The sequence below is a fragment of the Colobus angolensis genome, unplaced genomic scaffold (assembly GCF_000951035.1).
Source record: "Colobus angolensis palliatus isolate OR3802 unplaced genomic scaffold, Cang.pa_1.0 Scaffold382, whole genome shotgun sequence".
Taxonomy (NCBI): Eukaryota; Metazoa; Chordata; class Mammalia; order Primates; family Cercopithecidae; genus Colobus; species Colobus angolensis.
Genome location: NW_012117177.1, coordinates 352,452 through 363,709, shown reverse-complemented (window position 1 = coordinate 363,709; position 11,258 = coordinate 352,452). Strand labels below are relative to the sequence as shown.

Here is an 11,258-nt window from a genome sequence, read left to right as displayed (position 1 = left end):
CTGCTTGCTTACTTGTATCTTTTTAAATATTCATAATAAACCAGTATACATGTGTCCCTGTGTTTTGTGAGCCATGTTAGCAAATTAGCCAAGCCCGAATAAGGGATTTTGGGAACCTTAACCTGAAGCCAGTTGGTCAGAAGCTCCAGAGGCCGAGACTTGCCACTGGTGTCTTAAGTCGGGACAGTCTTATGGGACAGGGACCTCAAGTTGTGGGATCTAATGCTATCTCCGGGTAGATAATATCAGAATTGAATTGGGTTAGAGGACGCCCAGATGGTGTCCGCTGCAGAGAAAAAACAGGGTTATTTTTGTTTTGTTTTGTTTTTTAACCCACTAGATGAGTACCGCCTTAATGCTATTTGGGCTCTGATGTCAAACAGACGTTTTAGGATAGTAGTCCTTTCTGCTGAGTGTGTGTGAGTGTGTGTATATCTGTGTCCATCTCCACCGGATTTACCCAGCGGGAAGTGAGCATGCCATGTTGACTCAGTATTGCCCAACTCTTGCTCCCCACAGGTGAGGAATACGATATGTCTTCTGGACTGGAGACTACTAAAATGCCTGCTAAAAACATATGCAAATTAAATAGAGGAAAACAGTTTAGGCTGAAGCTGGTGTGTTCTTCCCCAACTACTTTCAGGCTCATTCTTACCTGGAACAGTGAAAATATAATACAAATTCTTGTTTTTCTTTATTTTTTCATCAGGTTCAAAGTACAAATTCTTAAATACTGATTAGAGAATTTTCAGTCTTGAATTATGCCACAATGTAAATCATTTCTAGAAATTATGACTTAAAATTCCAGTAGAAATTATAAGATGCTAGCCACAATTCAACATCTGATATCATTTTGGGATTTTAGCACTTTTATTTAGATATAATTCCACATTTGAAATTCACCATTTTGTAAAAAAAATTAGCCGAGCATGGGGGTGCATGCCTGCTACTTGGTAGGCTGAGGCAGGAGAATTGCTTGAACCTGGGAGGCAGAGGTTGCAGTGAGCCAAGATCGCATCACTGCACTCCAGCCTGGGCAAAAGAGCGAGACTCCATTTCAAAAAAAAGAAAGAAAGAAAAGAAAAAAGAAAAATCACCATTTTAAAGTGTGCAATTCAGGGCCAGGCGTGGTGGCTCATGCCTGTAATCCCAGCAGTTTGGGAGGCTGAGGTGGGCGGATCACTTGAGGTCAGGATTCTAGACCAGCCTGACCAATATGGTGAAACCATGTCTTTACCAAAAAATACAAAAATTAGCCAGGCATGGTGGCACGTGCCTCTAGTCACAGCTCCTGGGGAGGCTGAGGCAGGAGAATCAGTTGAACCTGGGAGGCAGAGGTTGCAGTGAGGCGAGATCACTCCTCTGCACTCCAGTCTAGGGGACAGAGCGAGACTCCATCTCAAAAATAAATAAATAAATATGAAAAATAAAATACACGAAGCAAAAACTAATAGACCTGAAAATAGGAATAGATGAATCCACTGTTACAGTTGAAAATTTGAAAAACCCTCTATCAGTAATAGACAGATCCAGCAGGGAGAAAATCAATAAGGACATGGTTGAACTCAGGGTCACCATCGATCAGCTGGATCTAATTGGCATAGTAGAATACTTCACCCAACAACAGTAGAATATGCGTTCTACTCAAGCTCATATGGAATACTTATGAATATAGACCACATTCTGGGTTATAAAACATACTGTAACAAATTTAAAAGAATAGAAAGCATACAGAGTATGCTGTAAGAATTCAGCAGAATTAAACTAGAAATTAATACAGAAAGATAGCTGAAAAACCCCAATATACTTGGCAATTAAACAACATATTTCTAAGTAACCCACAAGTCAAAGAAGTCTCAAAAGAAATTTTAAGAAATTTGAATTAAATTAATATGAAAATACAACTTAGTGAAATTTTCAGAATGCAGTAAAAGCAATACCTAGAAGGAAATTTATAGCATTGAACATATATATTAGAATACAGAAAAGATCTAAAGTCAATAATCTATGCTTCCACCCTAGAAAAATGGGAGCAAATTAGATCCAAAAGAAAGTGAGCAAAGAAAATAAATAATAAAAATTAGAGCAGAAATTAATGAAATTGGAAATAGAAAATTGATGGAGATTTTTCAGCAATGAAACTAAAATCATATCCAACATTGCATAAAAAGAATCACATGCTTTGACCAGATGGGATTTATTCAAGATGTGCAAGACTGGGTCAACATTCGAAAATCAATTAATGTAATTCATCACATCAACAAACCAAAGAAGAAAAAACATATAATCCTATCAATAGATGCAGAAAAAGCATGTGACAAAAATCTAACACCCACTAATAATGAAAACTCATAAAACTATTAACTTAGGGGAATTCCACAATTTGATAAAGAACATCTACCCAAAAACCTATAACATCATACTTAATGATGACAGACCAGCTGCTTTTCCTCTAATATCAAGGCAAAGATCAACGAACAAGGCAAAGATGCCCCCTCTCATTTCTCCTATTCAATGCCTTACTGGAAGTCCTAGCCAATGCAATAAGACAAAACAGGAAATACAGATATACAAACTGGAAATGAAGAAATAAAGCTGTCATTTTTAACAGATAATGTGATTATCTATGTAGTTAATTCCAAAGAATCAACAACAACAACAACAACAACAATAACAACAAACTCTTGGAGCTATTATGTGATAATAGCAATGTTCCAGGATACAATGTTAATATATAAAAGTCAGTTGCTTTCTTATATACCAGCAATAAATGATTGGAATTTGAAACTGAAAACATAATATTATTCATATTAGCAGCAAAAAATCAAATACTTAGGTATAAATTTGTCAAAATATGTAAATTTTAAAAAATCTAAATAAATACGGCCAGGCGTGATGGCTCACACCTGTAATCCCAGCACTTTGGGAGACTGAGGTGGCAGGAGGATTGCTTGAGTCCAGGAGTTCCATACCAGCCCTGGCAACATATGGAGACCCCATTTCTACCAAAAAAAAAAAAAAAATTAGCCAGGTGGGGTGGTACATGCCTGTCATCCTCAGCTATTCAGGAGGCAAAGGCAGGAGAATTGCTTGAACCCAAGAGGTTGAGAGGTTGAGGCTGCAGTGAGCCATGATCACACCACTGCCCTCCAGCCTGGGTGACAGAGAAAGACCCCATCTCAAAAAAAAAAAAAAAAAAAGAAACCAAGTTGATATTACCTCAAGCTTGATTATTATAAAGTTAATATGATAATTGTAATAACCATGGTAATGACTGGAAGAAAAACTAAAAAATATACAGAAAAATAAATGAGAAAAGCCTCAAAATGATACACTAGAGGAAATAAATCACAAAAGAAATTAGTAATAGTGGAACAAAAAAATATAAGAAATGTAAAACAAATTTGAAAATATAAAACAAATAGCAAAATGGCAGAACTAAGTCTCTTCTTATCAGTAATTACTCTAAATATAAATGGATGAAACTCTTCAATTAAAAGGTGGAGATTGGAAGAATGAATAAAAATACATAATCCAACTATGTGCTGTCCACCAGAAACTTGCTTGGGATTCCAAGATATAAATTAGTTGAAAGTGAAATGATGGGAAAAAATATTCCTTGCAAATAGTAACTAAAAACAGGTGGGAAGGCTATACTACTATGAGGCAAAATAGACTCAAAAATCGTTATAACAGATGAAGACAGACATTTTACATTTATAAAAGGGTCGAAACATCAAGAATATGTAACAGTTGTCTTTCTGCACTACCCAGAAAGGGATCTATACAGTGTTGTTCTGGATTCATGTCATAACTTAAAGGGAAACTTTCACAATGTCTGGAGCCCTTGATGTCCTGTAAATGAAGTAGGAGGTCCTCAAATTCCTTTCAGTAAGAACCTACTTAGGTGGCACCAACCTTGACTCCAAATAGAGCAGTACGTCTACAAAAGGAAAAGTGATGGCATCTGCATCATACATCTAGTCAGTATGCCATCACTTTTCCTTGAGAAGGACCTGGTGGCAATTCATGCCATTGTTGCCATTGAAGTCCCTGCTGATGTCAGTGTCATATCCTCTAGGAATATTGGCCAGCAGGCTATGCTGAAGTTTGCTGCTGCCAGTGTAGCCACTCCTATTTCTGGCCACTTCACTCCTGGAACCTTCACTAACCAGATCCAAGCAGCCTTCCAGGAGCCATGTCTTCTGGTGGTTATCAATCCCAAGGCGGACCACCAGGCTCTGATAGATGCATCTTACATAAACCTGCCCACAATTGCTCTGTGTAACACAGATTCTTCTCTGTGCTGTGTGTACATTGGCATGCCATGCAACAACAAGAGCTCTCACTTGGTGGGTCTGAAATGGTGGAGGTTGACCCAGGAAGTTTTGTGCATGCATGGTACCATCTTCTGTGAACTTCCATGGAAGGTCATGCTGATCGCTGTTTCTACAGAGATCCTGAAATGATTGAAAAGGAAGAGCACAAGCTGCTGCTGAAAAAGATGTGATCAAGGAGAAATTTCAGGGTAAATGGACTGCTTCCACTTCTGAGTTCAGCGCCACTCAACCTGAGGTTGCAGACCAGTTTGAAGGCATACAGGTGCCCTCTGTGCCTATTGAGAAATTCCCCACTGAAGACTGGCCCACAGCCTGCCACTGAAGACTTCCTTGCAATTCCCACTGCTCAGGCCACTGAATGGGTAAGAAAAAGCACTAGGTGGTCTTAAGCTGTTCTTTCACAGGCTCTTAAGCAAAATGAAAATAAAGTTGATGGAAAGTAAACATTAGTTTCTAAAAAGAAGAATATGTAGCAATTATAAAATATATGCTCCTAACAACAGATCCCAAAAATATGTGAAGCAAAAACTGACTGAATTGAAGGGAGAAATAGACAGTTCTACTCTCTGATAGTAGTTGGAGATTTTAATTCCCCATAATCAATAATTAATAGAACCACTGAAGAGAAGCTCAGTAAGGAAATAGGGGATTTAAATAACACCATAAACCTACTACACCTATCAGATATCTACAGAACCCTCCAGCTAACAACAAATACACATTTTTCTCAAGTTAGAATGGAACATTCTGTAGGATAGATCATACATTAGACCAAAAGACAGGTCTCAATACTTTTTTTGTTTTTTTGAGACGGCGTCCCCCTCTGTTGCCCAGGCTGGAGTGCAGTGGCAAAATCTTGGCTCACTGCAACCTCCACCTCCTGGGTTCATGCCATTCTCCCCCCTCAGCCTCCCGAGTAGCTGGGACTACAGGCACCCGCCACCACGCCTGGCTAATTTTGTTTTTGTATTTTTAGTAGAGACAGGATTTCGCTGTGTTAGCCATGATGGTCTCAACCTCCTGACCTTGTGATCCACCCGCCTCAGCCTCCCAAACTGCTGGGATTACAGGCGTGAGCCACCGCACTCAGCCTTCAATACATTTTTAAAATATTGAAATCATACAAAATATGTTCTCCAACCATGATGGAATGAAAGTAGAATTCAATAACAAAAAGAAAACTGGAAAATTCACAAATATATAGAAATTAGGCAACATACTTTAATCAATGGGTCAAAGAAGCAATTACAAGCGGAATCAGATAATATGTTGAGATGGATTAAAGGATTAAAGCAAAAGCACAACATACCAAAACATACAGGATGCAGCAAAAACAGTGCTCAGTGTGAAATTTAAAGCTGAAAACGCCTACATTAAAAAAGAAGAATATAAAATCAATAACCTACCTTTATACGTCACAAAACTAGAAAGAGAAGACCAAGCTAACTGCAAAGCTAGGAAAAAGATGGAATCGATAAAGATTAGAACAAAAATAAATAAAACAGTGAATAGAGAAACAACAGAATCAATAAAGTCAAAAGCATGTTCTGTGAAAGAACAACATAACTGACAATCCTTCAGCTAGACTGAGCAAGAAGTAAGTGAAAACTCTCAAATTACTAAAATTAGACAGGAAAGTGGGGGTGTTACCACAGACCTTCCAGAAGGATTATAAGAGAGTGCTATGAAAATTGTATATCAACAAATTAGATAACTTAGATAAAACAGACAAATTTTTTGAAATGCACAAACTACCAACAACAACAACAACAACAACAACAACAACAAAACCTCAAGAAGAAATAGAAAATTGGAACAGATTTATAACAAGTAAAGAAATTTGGCCAGGTGTGGCAACTCACACCTGTAATCCCAGCACAATCCGGCCGAGGCGGGTGGATCACGAGGTCAGGAGATTGAGACCATCCTGGCTAACACTGTGAAACTCCGTCTCTACTAAAAATATAAAAAATTAGCCTGGCATGGTGTCCTGCACCTGTAGTCCCAGCTACTCAGGAGGCTGAGGCAGGAGAATGGTGTGAACCCGGGAGGCAGAGCTTGCAGTGAGCCGAGATCATGCCACTGCACTCCAGCTTGGGCGACAGAGCAAGACTCTGCCTCAAAAAAAAAAAAAAAAAAAAAGAATGAAAGAAATAAAGAAATTTAATCAGCAATCAACAGCTTCCCAAGGAAAAAAAAAAAAAAAAAAGCCCAGAACCAAATGTCTTTACTGGAGAATTCTACCAAACATTTTTTAAACAGCTGAAATCAAATTTAAAACTCTTTAAAAAGTAGAGAGAACACTTCTTAACTCATTCTATGAGGCCAACATAACCATGATACCAAAGACAGATAAAGACATCACAAAGCAAGCTATAGGCCAATATCTCTTTTGAATATTGACACAGAAATTCTTGACAAAATACTAGCAAACCAAATCCAACATCATATTAAGAGAATTATATACCATGACCAAGTGGTATTTATCCCAAGGATAAAAGGGTCGTTCAATATACGAAATGCCATCAACTGGTGAATGGGTAAACCAAATGTGATATAACCATGAATGGAATATTATTCAGCCGCAAAGAAAGAATGGAGTACTTCGACATGCTACAACATGAATGAACCTTGAAAACATTATGGTCAGTGAAAAATGTTGCCACCAAAGGCCACATATTGTATTATTTGATTGATAGGAGATGTCCAGACCCATCCACAGAGAAAGCAGATTAGTGTTTGCCAGAGGCTGTAGAGAGAGACTACTAAAAGTTATGGGCTTTCTTTGGGCGGGGGGAGGGGGTGGAAATAGCCAGAAAATATATATTGGTGATGGTTGCACAACGCTGTGAATATATTAAAAACCACTGAATTGTACATTTGATCTTTTTTATTTTTGAGATAGGATCTCACTCTGTCTCCCAGGCTGGAGTGCAGTGGCGCAGTCGCAGCTCACTGCGACCTCTGCCTCCCAGGTTCAAGTGATTCTCCTGCCTCAGCCTCCCCAGTAGCTTCTTGCTATTGAGTTATTTGCGTTTCTCATATATTTTGGGTATTATTGCCTTACAGATGTGTGGTTTGCAAGTATTTTCTCCCAATCTGTGGGTTATTTCTTCCCTAGTCTTTTTGATGTGCTCTCTGGTATTATACTTTAGTCTACACTCATTCAGTGCAATCCTTGCCCAGTCCTGGAATCAGCCATTTCTGCAAGGGAGCCATACTTTTTTTAGTGGGAAATGTTGTGAGAGTTAATAATCTGAGTACTAGGGTTGCTCATTACTACTGAGTTGGTCATTCTTTCTTGCCCTTTTCAGTGCATGGAGGCAGTAAATATGCATTATATTTTTAGGAGAATATACATTATCATCTTCCATCTTGGGTTGCTCCTCTGTGTCCTTATAGGTAATCATTTTTATCTTTGTTTGTTTTAGCCTTCCAGTTTTAAAAAACATCAGCAAGTGGCCGGACGCAGTGGCTCACACCTGTTGGGAGGCCAAGACGTGTGGATCATGAGGTCAGGAGATCAAGACCATCCTGGCTAACACGGTGAAACCCCGTCTCTACTAAAAATACAAAAAAGTAACCGGGCACAGTGGTAGGCACCTGTAGTCCCAGCTACTCGGGAGGCTGAGGCAGGAGAATGGTGTGAACCCGGGAGGCGGAGCTTGCAGTGAGTGGAGATCGCGCCACTGCACTCTAGCCTGCGCGACAGAGAGAACCTCTGTCTCAAAAAAAAAAAAAAAAGATATATATATATGCAAGTATAACATGTATATTACTTTTCTCCCCCTTTCAGAGGTAAAAGGTGGCATATTCTACATCCTCACTGTGCAATATACATTTCTTCAGAGCTAGTAATCTGTGTCTGCACTGTCCAAAACAGTAGGCACTAGTTACCTTAGTGTTTTGTTGAGGAATTAAAGATTGATTACATACAATGTGTCTATTGTCATGGAGTAACTGAATCTCTAATTTAACTTAATTTTAATTAAATTAAGATAGCTCCTTGTGGCTAGTAGCTAACATATTATTGTACAGCAGCAGCGCTACATATTTTTCTGCACTTCACTTTATACATTTAACAATATATCCTAGGCCAGGTGCAGTGGCTCAGGCCTGTAATTCTAGCACTTTGGGAGGCTGAGGCAGGTGGATTGCCTGAGCTCAGGAGTTCAAGACCAGCCTGGGCAACATGGCAAAACCCCGTCTCTAGAAAAAATACAAAAATTAGGCGGGTATAGTGGCATACACCTTTAGTCCCAGCTACTTGGGGAGCTGATGCGAGATCATTGATTGAGCCTAGGAGGTCGAGGCTGCAGTGAGCCGAGATCGTGACACTGCACTCCAGCCTGGGTGACAGAGTAAGACCCTGTGTCAACAACAACAACAACAACTATATATATATATCCTAGAATTCATTGCATAGCAGTACAGAGAAGTCTTCATTGCTTTTTACAGCTGCATAGTACTCTAAGATATTGATGTACTGTAAGTTTTTAAACTAACCACAAATCCTATTCGTGGACATTTTGTTTCTAATCTTCTGCTATTATGAGTTGTTCTGCAGGAATGGCTTTCTGTTTATGGCGTTATGTTTTGTATTTTATTTTATCTTCCTGTATTGTTTCTTTGGGACAGATTCTTAGAAGAGAGATTGCTGGTTCCAAGAGCAAATACCTATGTAATTTTACTAGATAGTATCAAATCCCCTGGTTGGGGTTATATCATTTCCTATTGCTAATGCAGGAAAGGTGAATCCCAATTGGGACCTAGCCCGGAAGATTCTTGGCTTCAACCAGGAAAGAATTCAAGAGCAAGCCGGTGGTAAAAGACAACAGTTTATTTGAGGTGGCAGTGTTACAGCTCCATGATTGCACCAGCAGAGCAGGGCTACTTCATTATCTCATAGGCAGTGTGTCAATAGTAGCAGCTCACAGGCAGTTTTGCAGTCCTATTTATACCCACTTTTAATTACATGCAAATTAAGAAGCATGTTATGTATACATTTCTAGAAAAAGGGTGGTAACTTCTGGGCCTTTGGGTCGTTGCCCTGGAAAGGGGTGGTAACTTCTGGGTGTTGCCATGGCAATGGTAAACTGACATGGTACACTAGTGGGCACGTCTTCTGGAGAGGTGCTTCTGCCTCTTCCCGATTTTAACTAGTCCCCAATCTGGTATGGTGTCCCAGCCCTGCCTCCGAGTCAAGTCCCACCTCCTACCTCATTACCACCAGCAGTGCTTGTGAATGCTATGTAATTGGTAAGAAGAGGCATCTCATCTTATTTTCTTTGCATATCTTATCAAGAACTAGGTTGTGCAGTTGAGCATTTTTGTGTATTTTTGGAGTCTTTAATTTCTATGGATATATATTAGTTGTACATATTTGGGGTAAATGTAATATTTTGATACAAGCATACAATGTGTACTGATCAAATCTGGGTAGCTGGGATATTCCTCACCTCAAATATTTATCATTTTATTGAGTTGAGAACATTCCAAATCTGCTCTTCTAGTTATATTGAAATGCACAATAAGTTTTGTTAACTATAGTCACCCTACTGTGCTATCAAACATAAGATCTTACTCCTTTTATCTAACTGTATTTTTGTATACATTCACTAACCTCTTTTTATCTCCCTCTCCTCATTACCCTATGTTTAAAGAACATTTCCAGTGAAATACTTGTTTGTATCTATTGCCCTTTTTCCCCCTCAAGATGTTGTTTATTGCTTTTGCTTTTTCAACAGCTTTCTATATACTAGACATATAACCCTTTTCTGTGATGTAAGTTGTATTTTTCCCAATTTGTAGTTTTTTATTTTACTTTTCTTATGGGTCTTGTTTTTGCCATGCATTTTTATATAAAATCTAATGTATCATTCTTTTCCATTATTGCTTCTGGATATTAAGTCATATTTAGAAAAGTTTCCTCCACTACTATGGTACAGAGAAATTTGTTGTGAGTGTACTTTTGTGGTCGAGAGAGAGGAGAGAACTATGGGTCATATGATATTGGTGTGCCAGATGTGAAAGGAACCCTGAGGGAAAGTGGCCATCATGTGAAAAACTTTTGTAAAGTAAGTCATGAAATCAAGCAAATTCGACGTTCGTGTGAAATTTTTAGCCTTGTGTTTATCTTTAAGAACACTACCTCTACTCTTTTCTGTCTCTTGTGGATCTGGATTTGAGCCCACCTAACTGGTAGAGAAGATGTTACTTGAAGCAGAAACTCCACTTTACCTCAGATGGGGCCCTCAGAAAACTAAATGGGAGGGACCACCCTTCTAGGAATAAGGAAGATACAAAACCAGTTTAGAAATCTAGCACTCTGGGCCAGGTACATTTGCTCACACCTGTAATCCCATCACTTTGTGAGGCTGAAGTAGGAGAATCACTTCAGCCCAGGAGTTTGAGACCAGCCTGGGCAACATAGTTAGACCTCACCTCTAGAAAAGTTTAAAAATCACTAGTGAAACTGGATCCCTTCCTTAAACCTTACACAAAAATTAATTCAAGATGGTTTAAAGACTTAAATGTTAGACCTAAAACCATAAAAATCCTAGAAGAAAATCTAGGCAATACCATTCAGGACATAGGCATGGGCAAGGACTTCATGACTAAAACATCAAAAGCAACGGCAACAAAAGCCAAAATAGACAAATGGGATCTAATTAAACTAAAGAGTTTCTGCAGAGCAAAAGAAACTACCATCAGAATGAACAGGCAACCTACAGAATAGGAGAAAATTTTTGCAATCTACCCATCTGACAAAGGGCTAATATCCAGAACCTACAAAGAACTCAAACAAATATACAAGAAAAAATCAAACAACCCCATCAAAAAGTGGGCAAAGGATATGAACAGACACTTTTCAAAAAAAGACATTCATACAGCCAACAGACACATGAAAAAATGCTC

General features: G+C 38.7%; 1 pseudogene; it reads left to right on the top strand.

Moving 5' to 3' along the window:
- The first annotated feature begins 3,834 nt into the window (after nucleotides 1–3,834).
- On the top strand, nucleotides 3,835–4,729 carry LOC105520590 (annotated as a pseudogene).
- Nucleotides 4,730–11,258: the final 6,529 nt, after the last annotated feature.